Source organism: Panulirus ornatus, chromosome 19 (assembly GCF_036320965.1).
Source record: "Panulirus ornatus isolate Po-2019 chromosome 19, ASM3632096v1, whole genome shotgun sequence".
Classification (NCBI taxonomy): Eukaryota; Metazoa; Arthropoda; class Malacostraca; order Decapoda; family Palinuridae; genus Panulirus; species Panulirus ornatus.
The window spans coordinates 29,013,625-29,028,827 of record NC_092242.1 but is presented as its reverse complement, the minus strand read 5'-3'; positions in this window follow the sequence as shown (position 1 = coordinate 29,028,827).

The following is a 15,203-nucleotide window of genomic DNA, read 5'->3' as shown; positions in this document are numbered from 1 at the left end:
TATAACAGTCAGGTGATATACAACGAAGAGACGTAGCTATGACGCCATTTGATAAACATGCGATTGTCCAAGAAAGACAACGAGCGTATCATACTTATTATGTGGACAGGAAGGGGAAATGTTTACAAATTTTATCAACAATAATGTTTTGCAATATGTATAGACCATCACTAATATTAAGATTATAATTCTTTGTGTATTTGATAATAGAAGATTCAATGATATTTTTCGTGGTACTAGAGTTAGAGTTAATAACTGAGATGGCATTACCCCAGTCAATACCACGATCATAGTTTTTAACGTGATTAAACAAAGCATTTGATTCTTGTCCCGTTCTTATACTATATCTATGTTGCTTAAGTCTAACAGAAAGATCCTTACTAGTCTGCCAAACATAAAACTTATCAGAATTTTTACATGGCACTTTACACATGCACCCAGGAGAATTTTCTGGTGAGTTCCTGATTATGATATTCTTTATGGTATCATTGTTGCTGAAGCCAACATTTACATTAAAGGATTTAAGCAACATGGGAAATAAAGTAAAATTATTATTAAAAGGGAGAACTAAAAGATTCTTGGTGTCAATGGGAGGTTTGGGATCAACTCTATAAAATGATTTCTTGCTAATTTTTGGTATTTGTCAGTTAAAGATCTAGGGTACTTTAACTTAGATCCAATAGAATATATCTTTTCAAACTCATCATCAATATACTCTCATCTGCAAATACGTAAAAGATAACGCCCAAAGGAACATAGACTGAAATGATGATAATTCAACTCTCTCATGTTGAGATGAGTAATAGTGGATATATGAGCATACATTGGTGGGATTTCTGCATATGCTAAACTTAAACTTGTTTCCTTTCCTTTGGATCGTGCAATCTAAAAATGGTAACATACAATTATTTTCATTTTCTACAGTAGATTTGATGGAAGGTACTAAATATCTATGTAAGAGGAGAAATATATATAAATTTTCATTTGTTGGCCAAACACAAAGAACATCATCTACATACCTAAACCAAATTGCATTAGAAGGTAAGATATCCTTTAGAAATTTTGTTTAAAAAAATTCCATACGAAGATTACTTATATATATACTCATATCTATTTGATGTTTTGGATGATATTCATTTACCTGTTTCAAAGTCTGTTTCCAGTGAAGTGTTAAAATTGTGTATAAAAGACTGTGTATTTCAATTCAATGGAGATTATTATGCTCAAAAATTTGGTATAGCAAAGATAACCCTCTTTCACCTGTGCTAAGTAATGTTTATATGAAATTTTTTGAAACGAAATTACTAAAGGATATCTTACCTTTTATTGCATTTTGGTTTAGGTACGTAGATGATGTTCATTGCGTTAGGCCAACAAATGAAAATTTACAGATATTTCTCCTCTTACTTAACAATTTAGTACCTTCTATCAAATTTACTGTAGAAAATGAAAATAATGATATGTTACCATTCTTAGATTGCATGATCCATAGGCAAGGAGACCTACCAATGTATGCTCATATATCCGTTGTTATTCATCTCAACATGACATAGTTAAATCATCATCATTTCAATCTATGTTCCTTAGGGCATTACGTATTTGCAGTCCAGAGTATATTGATGATGAGTTTGAGAATATATATTCCATTGGATCTAAGTTAAAGTACCCTAGATCTTTCATTGATAAATCCCTGAAGTTAGCGAAGAAATGATTTTATAGGGTTGAGCCCAAACCTCCCATTGACACCAAGAACCTTTTAGTTCTCCTTTTTAATAATAATTTTGCTTTACTTCCAATGTTGCTTAAATCCTTTAATGTAAATGTTGCCTTCAGCAACAATAATACTATAACGAATATCTTAATCAGGAACTCACCAGAAAATTCTCATAGGTGCATCTATCAAGTGCCATGTAGAAATTATAATAAGTTTTATGTTGGGCATACTGGTAAGGAACTTTCGGTTAGGCTCAAGCAACATAAATGTAGTATAAGAACGGGACAAGGATCAAATGCATTGTTTGATCACGTTGAAAACTATGATCATTGTATTGCCTGGAGTAATGCCATCTCAGTTATCAACTCTAACTCCAGTACCAAGAGAAATATCATTGAATCTTCTATTATTAAATATACAAAGAATTATAATCTTAATATTTGTTATGGTCTATACAAATTGGATAACTTTATTGTTGAAAAAATTTGTAAACAATTCCCCTTCTTGTCCACATAGTAAGTTACTGACACGATCGTTGTCTGTCTTGGACAAGCGCATGTTTAACAAATGGCGTCCCAGCTATGTCTCTTCCTTGTATATCAACTGACTGTTATATTTCTCTCTTGTGTCTCCCCTGATGATGGGATTATTACACGAAAGTGCACTTGGGAACTTATCGTGTTTCATTTTCCCCGGGGATAGGGGAATATCATCCCTGGGGATAGGGGAGAAAGAATACTTCCCACGCATTCCTCACGTGTCGTAGAAGGCGACTAAAGGGGACGGGAGCGGGGGGCTGGAAAGCCACCCCTCCTTGTATTTTAACTTTCTAGAAGAGGAAACAGAAGAAGGAGTCACGCGGGGAGTGCTCATCCTCCTCGAAGGCTCAGACTAAATGTGTGTGGATGTAACCAGTGAGTGCTCGTCCTCCTAGAAGGCTCAGATTGGGGTGTCTAAATGTGTGTGGATGTAACCAAGATGAGAAAAAAGGAGAGATAGGTAGTATGTTTGAGGAAAGGAACCTGGATGTTGTAGCTCTGAGTGAAACGAAGCTCAAGGGTAAACAGGAAGAGTAGTTTGGGAATGTCTTGTGAGTAAAGTCAGGGGTTCGTGAGAGAACAAGAGCAAGTGAAGGAGTAGCACTACACCTGAAACAGGAGTGGTGGGAGTATGTGATAGAGTGTAAGAAAGTAAACTCTAGATTGATATGGGTAAAACTGAAAGTCGATGGAGAGAGATGGGTGATTATTGGTGCATATGCACCTGGGCATGTAAGAGAGATCATGAGAGGCAAGTGTTTTGGGAGCACCTGAGTGAGTGTGTTAGTAGTTTTGATGCATGAGACCGGGTTATAGTGATGGGTGATTTGTATGCAAAGATGAGTAATGTGGCAGTTGAGGGAATAATTGGTGTAGTTCAGTGTTGTAAATGGAAATGGTAAAGAGCTTGTAGATTTTTGTGCTGAAAAAGAACTGGTAATTGGGAATACCTTGTTTAAAAAGAGAAATATACGTAAGCATACGTATGTAAGTAGGAGAGATGGCCAGAGAGCGTTATTGGATTATGCGTTAATTGATAGGCGCGCGAAAGAGAGACTTTTGGATGTTAATGTGCTGAGAGGTGCAACTGGAGGGATGTCTGATCATTATCTTATGGAGGCGAAGGTGAAGATTTGTAGAGGTTTTCAGAAAAGAGGAGAGAATGCTGGGGTAGAGTGGTGAGAGTAAGTGAGCTTGGGAAGAAGACTTGTGTGAAGAAGGACCAGGAGAGACTGAGTACAGAATGGAAAAAGGTGAAAACAAAGGACGTAAGGGGAGTGGGGGAGGAATGGTATGTATTTAGGGAAGCAGTGATGGCTTGCGCCAAAGATGTTTGTGGCATGAGTAGCATGGGAGGTGGGCAGATTAGAAAGGGTAGTGAGTGATGGGATGAAGAAGTAAGATTATTACTGAAAGAGAAGAGAGAGGCATTTGGACGATTTTTGCAGGGAAATAATGCAAATGAGTGGGAGATGTATAAAAGAAAGAGGCAGGAAGGTCAAGAGAAAGGTGCAAGAGGTGAAAAAGAGGGCAAATGAGAGTTGGGGTGAGAGAGTATCATTAAGTTTTAGGGAGAATAAAAAGATGTTTTGGAAGGAGGTAAATAAAGTGCGTAAGACAAGGGAACAAATGGGAACTTCAGTGAAGGGGGCTAATGGAGAGGTGATAGCAAGTAGTGGTGATGTGAGAAGAAGATGGAGTGAGTATTTTGAAGGTTTGTTGAATGTGTTTGATGATAGAGTGGCAGATATAGGGTGTTTTGGTCGAGGTGGTGTGCAAAGAGAGAGGGTTAGGGAAAATGATTTGGTAAACAGAGAAGAGGTTGCAAAAGCTTTGTGGAAGATGAAAGCCGGCAAGGCAGCGGGTTTGGATGGTATTGCAGTGGAATTTATTAAAAAAGGGGGTGACTGTATTGTTGAGTGGTTGGTAGGGTTATCTAATGTATGTTTGACTTATGGTGAGGTGCCTGAGGATTGGCGGAATGCTTGCATAGTTCCATTGTAAAAAGGCAAAGGGGATAAAAGTGAGTGCTCAAATTACAGAGGTATAAGTTTGTTGAGTATTCCTGATAAATCATATGGGAGGGTATTGATTGAGAGGGTGAAGGCATGTACAGAGCATCAGATTGGGGATGAGGAGTGTGGTTTCAGAAGTGGTAGAGGATGTGTGGGTCAGGTTTTTGCTCTGAAGAATGTATGTGAGAAATACTTAGAAAAGTAAAGGATTTGTATGTAGAACTTATGGATCTAGAGAAGACATATGACAGAGTTGATAGAGATGCTCTTTGGAAGGTATTAAGAATATAAAGTGTGCCAGGGAAGTTGTTAAAAGCAGTGAACAGTTTTTATCGAGGATGTGAGGCATGTGTACATGTAGAAAGAGAGGAAAGTGATTGGTTCTCAGTGAATGTAGGTTTGCGGCAGGGGTGTGTGATATCTCCATGGTTGTTTAATTTGTTTATGGATGGGGTTGTTAGGGAGGTAAATGCAAGAGTTTCGGAAAGAGGGGCAAGTATGCAGTCTGTTGTGGATAACAGAGCTTGGAATGTGAGTCAGTTGTTGTTTGCTGATGATACAGCGCTGGTGGCTGATTCTTGTGAGACACTGCAGAAGCTGGTGACTGAGTTTGGTAAAGTGTGTGAAAGAAGAAAGCTGAGAGTAAATGTGAATATAAGCAAAGTTATTAGGTACAGTATGGGTGAGGGACAAGTCAACTGGGAGGTAAGTTTGAATGGAAAAAAACTGGAGGAAGTGAACTGTTTTAGATATCTGGGAGTGGATTTGGCAGCGGATGGAACCATGGAAGCGGAAGTGAATCATAGGTTGGGGGAGGGGGCGAAAGTCCAGGGAGCGTTGAAGAATGTGTGGAAGTCGAGAACATTATCTCGGAAAGCAAAAATGGGTATGTTTGAAGGAATAGTGGTTCCAACAATGTTGTATGGTTGCGAGGCTTGGGCTATGGATAGAGTTGTCCGGAGGAGGGTGGATGTGCTGGAAATGAGATGTTTGAGGACAACATGTGGTGTGAGGTGGTTTGATCGAGTAAGTAATAATACGGTAAGAGAGATGTGTGGTCATAAAAAGAGTGTGGTTGAGAGAGCAGAAGAGGGTGTTTTGAAATGGTTTGCTCACATGGAGAGAATGAGTGAGGAAAGATTGACGAAGAGGATATATGTGTCAGAGGTTGAGGGTATATATATATATATAGATATAAATATATATATATATATATATATATATATATATATATATATATATATATATATATATATATATATATATATATATATATATATATATATATATATATATATATATTTATTTATTTATCTATTTATTGCTGATGCTACAGTATTGCAGTGGAATTTATTAAAAAGGGGTTACTATACTGTTGACTGGTTGGTAAGGTTATTTAATGCATGTATGACTCATGGTGAGGTGTCTGAGGATTGGCAGATTGCTTGCATAGTGCCATTGTACAAAGGCAAAAGAGATAAGAGTGAGTGCTCAAATTACAGAGGTAAAAGTTTGTTGAGTATTTCTGGGAAATTATATGGGAGTGTTTTGATTGAGAGGGTGAAGGCATGTACAGAGCATCAGATTGAGGAAGAGCAGTGTGGTTTCAGAAGTGGTAGAGGATGTGTGAATCAGGTGTTTGCTTTGAAGAATGTATGTGAGAAATACTTAGAAGAGCAAATGGATTTGTATGTAGCATTTATGGATCTGGAGAAGGCATATGATAGAGTTGATAGAGATGCTCTGTGGAAGGCATTAAGAGTGTGTGGGAAGCAAGTTTTTAGAAGCAGTGAAGTTTTTATCGAGGATGTAAGGCATGCGTATGTGTAGGAAGAGAGGAAAGTGATTGGTTCTCAGTGAATGTACGTTTGCAGTAGGGGTGTGTGATGTCTCCATGATTGTTTAATTTGTTTATGGATGGGGTTGTTAGGAAGGTGAATGCAAGAGATTTGGAAAGAGGGGCAAGTATGCAGTGTGTTGTGGATGAGAGAGCTTGGGAAGTGAGTCAGTTGTTGTTCGCTGATGATATAGCGCTGGTGGCTAATTCATGTGAGAAAATAAGAGCCAGGTTATTAGATACATTAGGGATGAGGGTCAAGTCAATTGGGAGGTTAGTTTGAATGGAGAAAAACTGGAGGAAGTAAAGTGTTTTAGATATCTGGGAGTGGATCTGGCAGCGGATGGAACCATGGAAGCGAAAGTGAATCATAGGGTGGGGGAGGGGGCGGAAGTTCTGGGAGCCTTGAAGAATGTGTGGAAGTCGAGAACATTATCTCGGAAAGCAAAAATGTGTATGTTTGAAGGAATAGTTGTTCCAACAATGTTGTCTGGTTGCGAGGCGTGGGCTATGGATAGAGTTGTGCGCAGGAGGGTGGATGTGCTGGAAATGAGATGTTTGAGGACAATGTGTGGTGTGAGGTGGTTTGATCGAGTAAGTAATGTAAGGGTAAGAAAGATGTGTGGAAATAAAAAAAAAAAAAAAAGAAATATATATATATATATATATATATATATATATATATATATATATATATATATATATATATATATATATATATATATATATATTTTTTTTTTTTTTTTTTTCTTTTTTTTTTTACTTTGTCGCCGTCTCCCGCGTTTGCGAGGTAGCGCAAGGAAACAGACGAAAGAAATGGCCCCCCCCCCCATACACATGTACATACGTCCACACACGCAAATATACATACCTACACAGCTTTCCATGGTTTACCCCAGACGCTTCACATGCCTTGATTCAATCCACTGACAGCACGTCAACCCCGGTATACCACATCGCTCCAATTCACTCTATTCCTTGCCCTCCTTTCACCCTCCTGCATGTTCAGGCCCCGATCACACAAAATCTTTTTCACTCCATCTTTCCACCTCCAATTTGGTCTCCCTCTTCTCCTCGTTCCCTCCACCTCCGACACATATATCCTCTTGGTCAATCTTTCCTCACTCATTCTCTCCATGTGCCCAAACCATTTCAAAACACCCTCTTCTGCTCTCTCAACCACGCTCTTTTTATTTCCACACATCTCTCTTACCCTTACGTTACTTACTCGATCAAACCACCTCACACCACACATTGTCCTCAAACATCTCATTTCCAGCACATCCATCCTCCTGCGCACATCTCTATCCATAGCCCACGCCTCGCAACCATACAACATTGTTGGAACCACTATTCCTTCAAACATACCCATTTTTGCTTTCCGAGATAATGTTCTCGACTTCCACACATTTTTCAAGGCTCCCAAAATTTTCGCCCCCTCCCCCACCCTATGATCCACTTCCGCTTCCATGGTTCCATCCGCTGACAGATCCACTCCCAGATATCTAAAACACTTCACTTCCTCCAGTTTTTCTCCATTCAAACTCACCTCCCAATTGACTTGACCCTCACCCCTACTGTACCTAATAACCTTGCTCTTATTCACATTTACTCTTAACTTTCTTCTTCCACACACTTTACCAAACTCAGTCACCAGCTTCTGCAGTTTCTCACATGAATCAGCCACCAGCGCTGTATCATCAGCGAACAACAACTGACTCACTTCCCAAGCTCTCTCATCCCCAACAGACTTCATACTTGCCCCTCTTTCCAGGACTCTTGCATTTACCTCCCTAACAACCCCATCCATAAACAAATTAAAAAACCATGGAGACATCACACACCCCTGCCGCAAACCTAGATTCACTGAGAACCAATCACTTTCCTCTCTTCCTACACGTACACATGCCTTACATCCTCGATAAAAACTTTTCACTGCTTCTAACAACTTGCCTCCCACACCATATATTCTTAATACCTTCCACAGAGCATCTCTATCAACTCTATCATATGCCTTCTCCAGATCCATAAATGCTACATACAAATCCATTTGCTTTTCTAAGTATTTCTCACATACATTCTTCAAAGCAAACACCTGATCCACACATCCTCTACCACTTCTGAAACCGCACTGCTCTTCCCCAATCTGATGCTCTGTACATGCCTTCACCCTCTCAATCAATACCCTCCCATATAATTTACCAGGAATACTCAACAAACTTATACCTCTGTAATTTGAGCACTCACTCTTATCCCCTTTGCCTTTGTACAACGGCACTATGCACGCATTCCGCCAATCCTCAGGCACCTCACCATGAGTCATACATACATTAAATAACCTTACCAACCAGTCAACAATACAGTCACCCCCTTTTTTAATAAATTCCACTGCAATACCATCCAAACCTGCTGCCTTGCCGGCTTTCATCTTCCGCAAAGCTTTTACTACCTCTTCTCTGTTTACCAAATCATTTTCCCTAACCCTCTCACTTTGCACACCACCTCGACCAAAACACCCTATATCTGCCACTCTGTCATCAGACACATTCAACAAACCTTCAAAATACTCATTCCATCTCCTTCTCAAATCACCGCTACTTGTTATCACCTCCCCATTTACGCCCTTCACTGAAGTTCGCATTTGCTCCCTTGTCTTACGCACCCTATTTACCTCCTTCCAGAACATCTTTTTATTCTCCCTAAAATTTACTGATAGTCTCTCACCCCAACTCTCATTTGCCCTTTTTTTCACCTCTTGCACCTTTCTCTTGACCTCCTGTCTCTTTCTTTTATACTTCTCCCACTCAATTGCATTTTTTCCCTGCAAAAATCGTCCAAATGCCTCTCTCTTCTCTTTCACTAATATATATATATATATGTATTTATTTTACTTTGTCGCTGTCTCCCGCGTTAGCGAGGTAGCGCAAGGAAATACACGAAAGAATGACCCAACCCTCCCACATATACATGTATATACATACACGTCCGCACACGCAAATTTACATACCTATACATCTCAACGCATACATATATATACACACACAGACATATACCTATATACGCATATACATGATTCATACTGTCTGCCCTTATTCATTTCCGTTGTGACCCTGCCACACATGTAATAGCACCCCCCCTCCCTCTCCCCATGTGCGCGAGGTAGCTCTAGGAAAAGACAAGAAAGGCCTCATTCGTTCACACTCAGTCTCTAGCTGTCATGCATAATGCACCGAAACCACAGCTCCCTTTCCATATCCAGGCCCCACAAAACCTTATATGGTTACCCCAGACGCTTCACGTGCCTTGGTTTAATCCATTAACAGCACGTCGACCCTGATATACCACATCGTTCCAATTCACTATTCCTTGCACGTCTTTCACCTTCCTGCATGTTCAGCCCTCGATCACTCAAAATTCTTTTTCACTTCATCCTTCGACCTCCAATTTGGTCTCCCACTTCTCCTTGTTCCCTCCATCTCTGACACATATATCCTCTTGGTCAATCTTTCCTCACTAATTCTCTCCATGTGACCAAACCATTTCAAAACACCCTCTTCCGCTCTCTCAACCACACTCTTTTTATTACCACACATATCCCTTACCCTTTCACTACTTACTTGATCAAACCACCTTAAACCACGTATTGTCCTCAAACATCTCATTTCCAGCACATCCACCCCTCCTCTGCACAACTCTGTCAATATCCCAAGCCTTGCAACCATATAACATTGTTGGAACTACTATTCCCTCAAACATACCCACTTTTGCTTTCCAAGATAATGTTCTCGATCTTCCACATATTCTTCAATGCTCCCAGAACTTTCGCCCCCTCCCCTACCCTATGATTGACTTCTGCTTCCATGTTTCCATTCGCTGCCAAATCCACTCCCAGATATCTAAAACACTTTACTTCCTCCAATTTTTCTCCATTCAAACTTACCTTCCAATTCACTCGGAGAGAGGGGCAAGTATGTTGTCTGTTGTTGATGAGAGGGCTTGGGAAGTGAGTCAGTTGCTGTTCGCTGATGATACAACGCTGGTGGCTGAATCGGGTGAGAAACGGCTGAAGCTGGTGACTGAGTTTGGTAAAGTGTGTGAAAGAAGAAAGCTGAGAGTAAATGTGAATAAGAGCAAGGTTATTAGATACAGTAGGATTGAGGTACAAGTCAATTGGGAGGTAAGTTTAAATGGAAGAAAACTGAAGGAAGTGAAGTGGTTTAGATATCTGGGAGTGGATTTAGCAGCGGATTGAACCATGGAAGCGGAAGTTAGTCGCAGGGTGGGGGAGGAGGCGAAAGTTCTGGGATCGTTGAAAAATGTATGGAAGGCGAGAACATAATTTCGGAAGTAAAAATGGGTATTTTTGAAGGAATAGTGGTTCCACCAAAGTTATATGGTTGCGAGGTTTGGGTTACAGATAAAATATTGCGGAAGAGAGTGGATGTGCTGGAAATGAGATGTCTGAGGACAATATGTGGTTTGAGGTGGTTTGATCGATTGATTAATTAAAGGATAAGAGAGATGTGTGGCAATAAAAATAGTGTGGTTGAGAGAGCAGAAGAGGTTGTTTTGAAATGGTTTGGTCACATGGAGAGAATGCGTGGAGAAAGATTGACTAAGAGGATATATGTGTCAGAGGTGGAGGGAACGATGAGTGGTGGGAGGTCAAATTGGATTTGGAAAGATGGGGTGAAATATATCTTGAGCGATCCGGGTCTGAAGATGCAGGAAGGTGGAAGGCGTGCAAGGAATAGATTGGATTGGAACGATGTGGTATACTGGGATCGACGTGCTGTCAGTGGATTGAACCAGGGCATGTGAAGCGTTTGGGGTAAACCATGCAAAGTTTTGTAGGGTCTGGAAGTTGAAGGGGAGCTGTGGTTTTGGTGCATTATACTTGACAGCTAGATACTGAGCGTGAACGAATGTGGCCTTTGTTGTCTTTCCTAGGGTTATCTCGCGCGCATGCTGGGGGAGGTGGTTGTCATTTCATTTGTGGCGGGGTGGCGACGGGAATGAATAAGGGCAGCAAATATGATTTATGTACATGTGTACATATGTTTAAGTCTGTGTATGTATATATATGTATACGTTTAAATGTATGGGTATGTATATTTGCGTGTGTTGACGTGTATGTATATACATGTGTGTGTGGGTGGGTTGGGCTATTCTTTCGTCTGTTTCCTTGCACTACCTCGCTAACGCGGGAAACAGTGACACAGCAAAATAAATAATATAACATTATATAATATAATATAATATATATATATATATATATATATATATATATATATATATATATATATATATATATATATATATATATATATATATATATATATATATATATATATATATATATATATATTTTTTTTTTTTTTTTTTTTTTTTACTTTGTCGCTGTCTCCCGCGTTTGCGAGGTAGCGCAAGGAAACAGACGAAAGAAATGGCCCAACCCCCCCCCCCATACACATATACATACACACGTCCACACACGCAAATATACATACCTACACAGCTTTCCATGGTTTACCCCAGACGCTTCACATGCCTTGATTCAATCCACTGACAGCACGTCAACCCCTGTATACCACATGACTCCAATTCACTCTATTCCTTGCCCTCCTTTCACCCTCCTGCATGTTCAGGCCCCGATCACACAAAATCTTTTTCACTCCATCTTTCCACCTCCAATTTGGTCTCCCTCTTCTCCTCGTTCCCTCCACCTCCGACACATATATCCTCTTGGTCAATCTCTCCTCACTCATTCTCTCCATGTGCCCAAACCATTTCAAAACACCCTCTTCTGCTCTCTCAACCACGCTCTTTTTATTTCCACACATCTCTCTTACCCTTACGTTACTTACTCGATCAAACCACCTCACACCACACATTGTCCTCAAACATCTCATTTCCAGCACATCCATCCTCCTGCGCACATCTCTATCCATAGCCCACGCCTCGCAACCATACAACATTGTTGGAACCACTATTCCCTCAAACATACCCATTTTTGCTTTCCGAGATAATGTTCTCGACTTCCACACATTTTTCAAGGCTCCCAAAATTTTCGCCCCCTCCCCCACCCTATGATCCACTTCCGCTTCCATGGTTCCATCCGCTGACAGATCCACTCCCAGATATCTAAAACACTTCACTTCCTCCAGTTTTTCTCCATTCAAACTCACCTCCCAATTGACTTGACCCTCACCCCTACTGTACCTAATAACCTTGCTCTTATTCACATTTACTCTCAACTTTCTTCTTCCACACACTTTACCAAACTCAGTCACCAGCTTCTGCAGTTTCTCACATGAATCAGCCACCAGGGCTGTATCATCAGCGAACAACAACTGACTCACTTCCCAAGCTCTCTCATCCCCAACAGACTTCATACTTGCCCCTCTTTCCAGGACTTTTGCATTTACCTCCCTTACAACCCCATCCATAAACAAATTAAACAACCATGGAGACATCACACACCCCTGCCGCAAACCTACATTCACTGAGAACCAATCACTTTCCTCTCTTCCTACACGTACACATGCCTTACATCCTCGATAAAAACTTTTCACTGCTTCTAACAACTTGCCTCCCACACCATATATTCTTAATACCTTCCACAGAGCATCTCTATCAACTCTATCATATGCCTTCTCCAGATCCATAAATGCTACATACAAATCCATTTGCTTTTCTAAGTATTTCTCACATACATTCTTCAAAGCAAACACCTGATCCACACATCCTCTACCACTTCTGAAACCACACTGCTCTTCCCCAATCTGATGCTCTGTACATGCCTTCACCCTCTCAATCAATACCCTCCCATATAATTTACCAGGAATATATATATATATATATATATATATATATATGGTAGAGGATGTGTGGATCAGGTGTTTGCTTTAAAGAATGTATGTGAGAAATACTTAGAAAAGCAAATGGATTTGTATGTAGCATTTATGGATCTGGAGAAGGCATATGATAGAGTTGATAGAGATGCTCTGTGGAAGGTATTAAGAATATATGGTGTGGGAGGCAAGTTGTTAGAAGCAGTGAAAAGTTTTTATCGAGGATGTATGGCATGTGTACGTGTAGGAAGAGAGGAAAGTGATTGGTTCTCAGTGACTTTAGGTTTGCGGCATGGGTGTGTGATGTCTCCATGGTTGTTTAATTTGTTTATGGATGAGGTTGTTAGGGAGGTGAATGCAAGCGTTTTGGAAAGAGGGGCAAGTATGAAGTCTGTTGGGGATGAGAGAGCTTGGGAAGTGAGTCAGTTGTTGTTCGCGGATGATACAGCGCTGGTGGCTGATTCATGTGAGAAACTGCAGAAGCTGGTGACTGAGTTTGGTAAAGTGTGTGAAAGAAAAAAGTTAAGAGTAAATGTGAATAAGAGCAAGGTTATTAGGTACAGTAGGGTTGAGGGTCAAGTCAATTGGGAGGTAGGTTTGAATGGAGAAAAACTGGAGGAAGTAAAGTGTTTTAGATATCTGGGAGTGGATCTGGCAGCGGATGGAACCATGGAAGCGGAAGTGGATCATAGGGTGGGGGAGGGGGCGAAAATCCTGGGAGCCTTGAAGAATGTGTTGAAATCGAGAACATTATCTCGGAAAGCAAAAATGGGTATGTTTGAAGGAACAGTGGTTCCAACAATGTTGTATGGTTGCGAGGCGTGGACTATGGATAGAGTTGTGCGCAGGAGGATGGATATGCTGGAAATGAAATGTTTGAGGACAATGTGTGGTGTGAGGTGGTTTGATCGAGTAAGTAACGTAAGGGTAAGAGAGATGTGTGGAAATAAAAAGAGCGTGGTTGAGTGAGCAGAAGAGGGTGTTTTGAAATGGTTTGGGCACATAGAGAGAATGAGTGAGGAAAGATTGACCGAGAGGATATATGTGTCGGAGGTGGAGGGAACGAGGAGAAGAGGGAGACCAAATTGGAGGTGGAAAGATGGAGTGAAAAAGATTTTGTGTGATCGGGGCCTGAACATGCAGGAGGGTGAAAGGAGGGCAAGGAATAGAGTGAATTGGATCGATGTGGTATACCGGGGTTAACGTGCTGTCAGTGGATTGAATCAGGGCATGTGAAGCGTCTGGGGTAAACCATGGAAAGCTGTGTAGGTATGTATATTTGCGTGTGTGGACGTATGTATATACATGTGTATGGGGGTGGGTTGGGCCATTTCTTTCGTCTGTTTCTTTGCGCTACCTCGCAAATGCGGGAGACAGCGACAAAGCAGAAAAAGAAAAAAAAAAAATATATATATATATATATATATATATATATATATATATATATATATATATATATATATATATATATATATATAATTGTTATACATGGGGTGTTAAGTGTTGTAAATGGGAATGGTGAAGAGCTTGTAGATTTATGTGCTGAAAAAGGAGTGGTGATTGAGAATACCTGGTTTAAAAAGCAAGATATGCCTAGGTATACGTATATATGTAGGAGAGATGGCCAGAGAGCGTTATTGGATTACGTGTTAACTGACAGGCGCGCGAAAGAGAGACTTTTGGATGTTAATGTGCTGAGAGGTGCAGCTGGAGGGATGTCTGATCATTATCTTGTGGAGGCGAAGGTGAAGATTTGTAGGGGTCTTCAGAAAAGAAGAATGTTGGGGTGAAGTGGGTGGTGAAAGCAAGTGAGCTTGGGAAGGAGACTTGTGTGAGGAAGTACAGAATGGAAAAAGGTGAGAACAAATGAGGTAAGGGGAGTGGTGGAGGAATGGGATGTATTTAGGGAAGCAGTGATGGCTTGCGCAAAAGATGCTTGTGGCATGAGAAGCGTGGGAGGTAGGTTGATTAGAAAGGGTAATGAGTGGTGGGATGAAGAAGTAAGATTATTAGTGAAATAGAAGAGAGAGGCATTCGGACGATTTTGCTGGGAAAAAATGCAAATGAGTGGGAGATGTATAAAAGAAAGAGGCAGGGGTCAAGAGAAAGGTGCAAGAGGTGAAAAAGAGGGCAAATGAGAGTTGGGGTGAGAGAGTATCATTAAATTTTAGGGAGAATGAAAAGATGTTCTGGAAGGAGGTAAATAAAGTGCGTAAGACAAGGGAGTAAATGGGAACTTCAGTG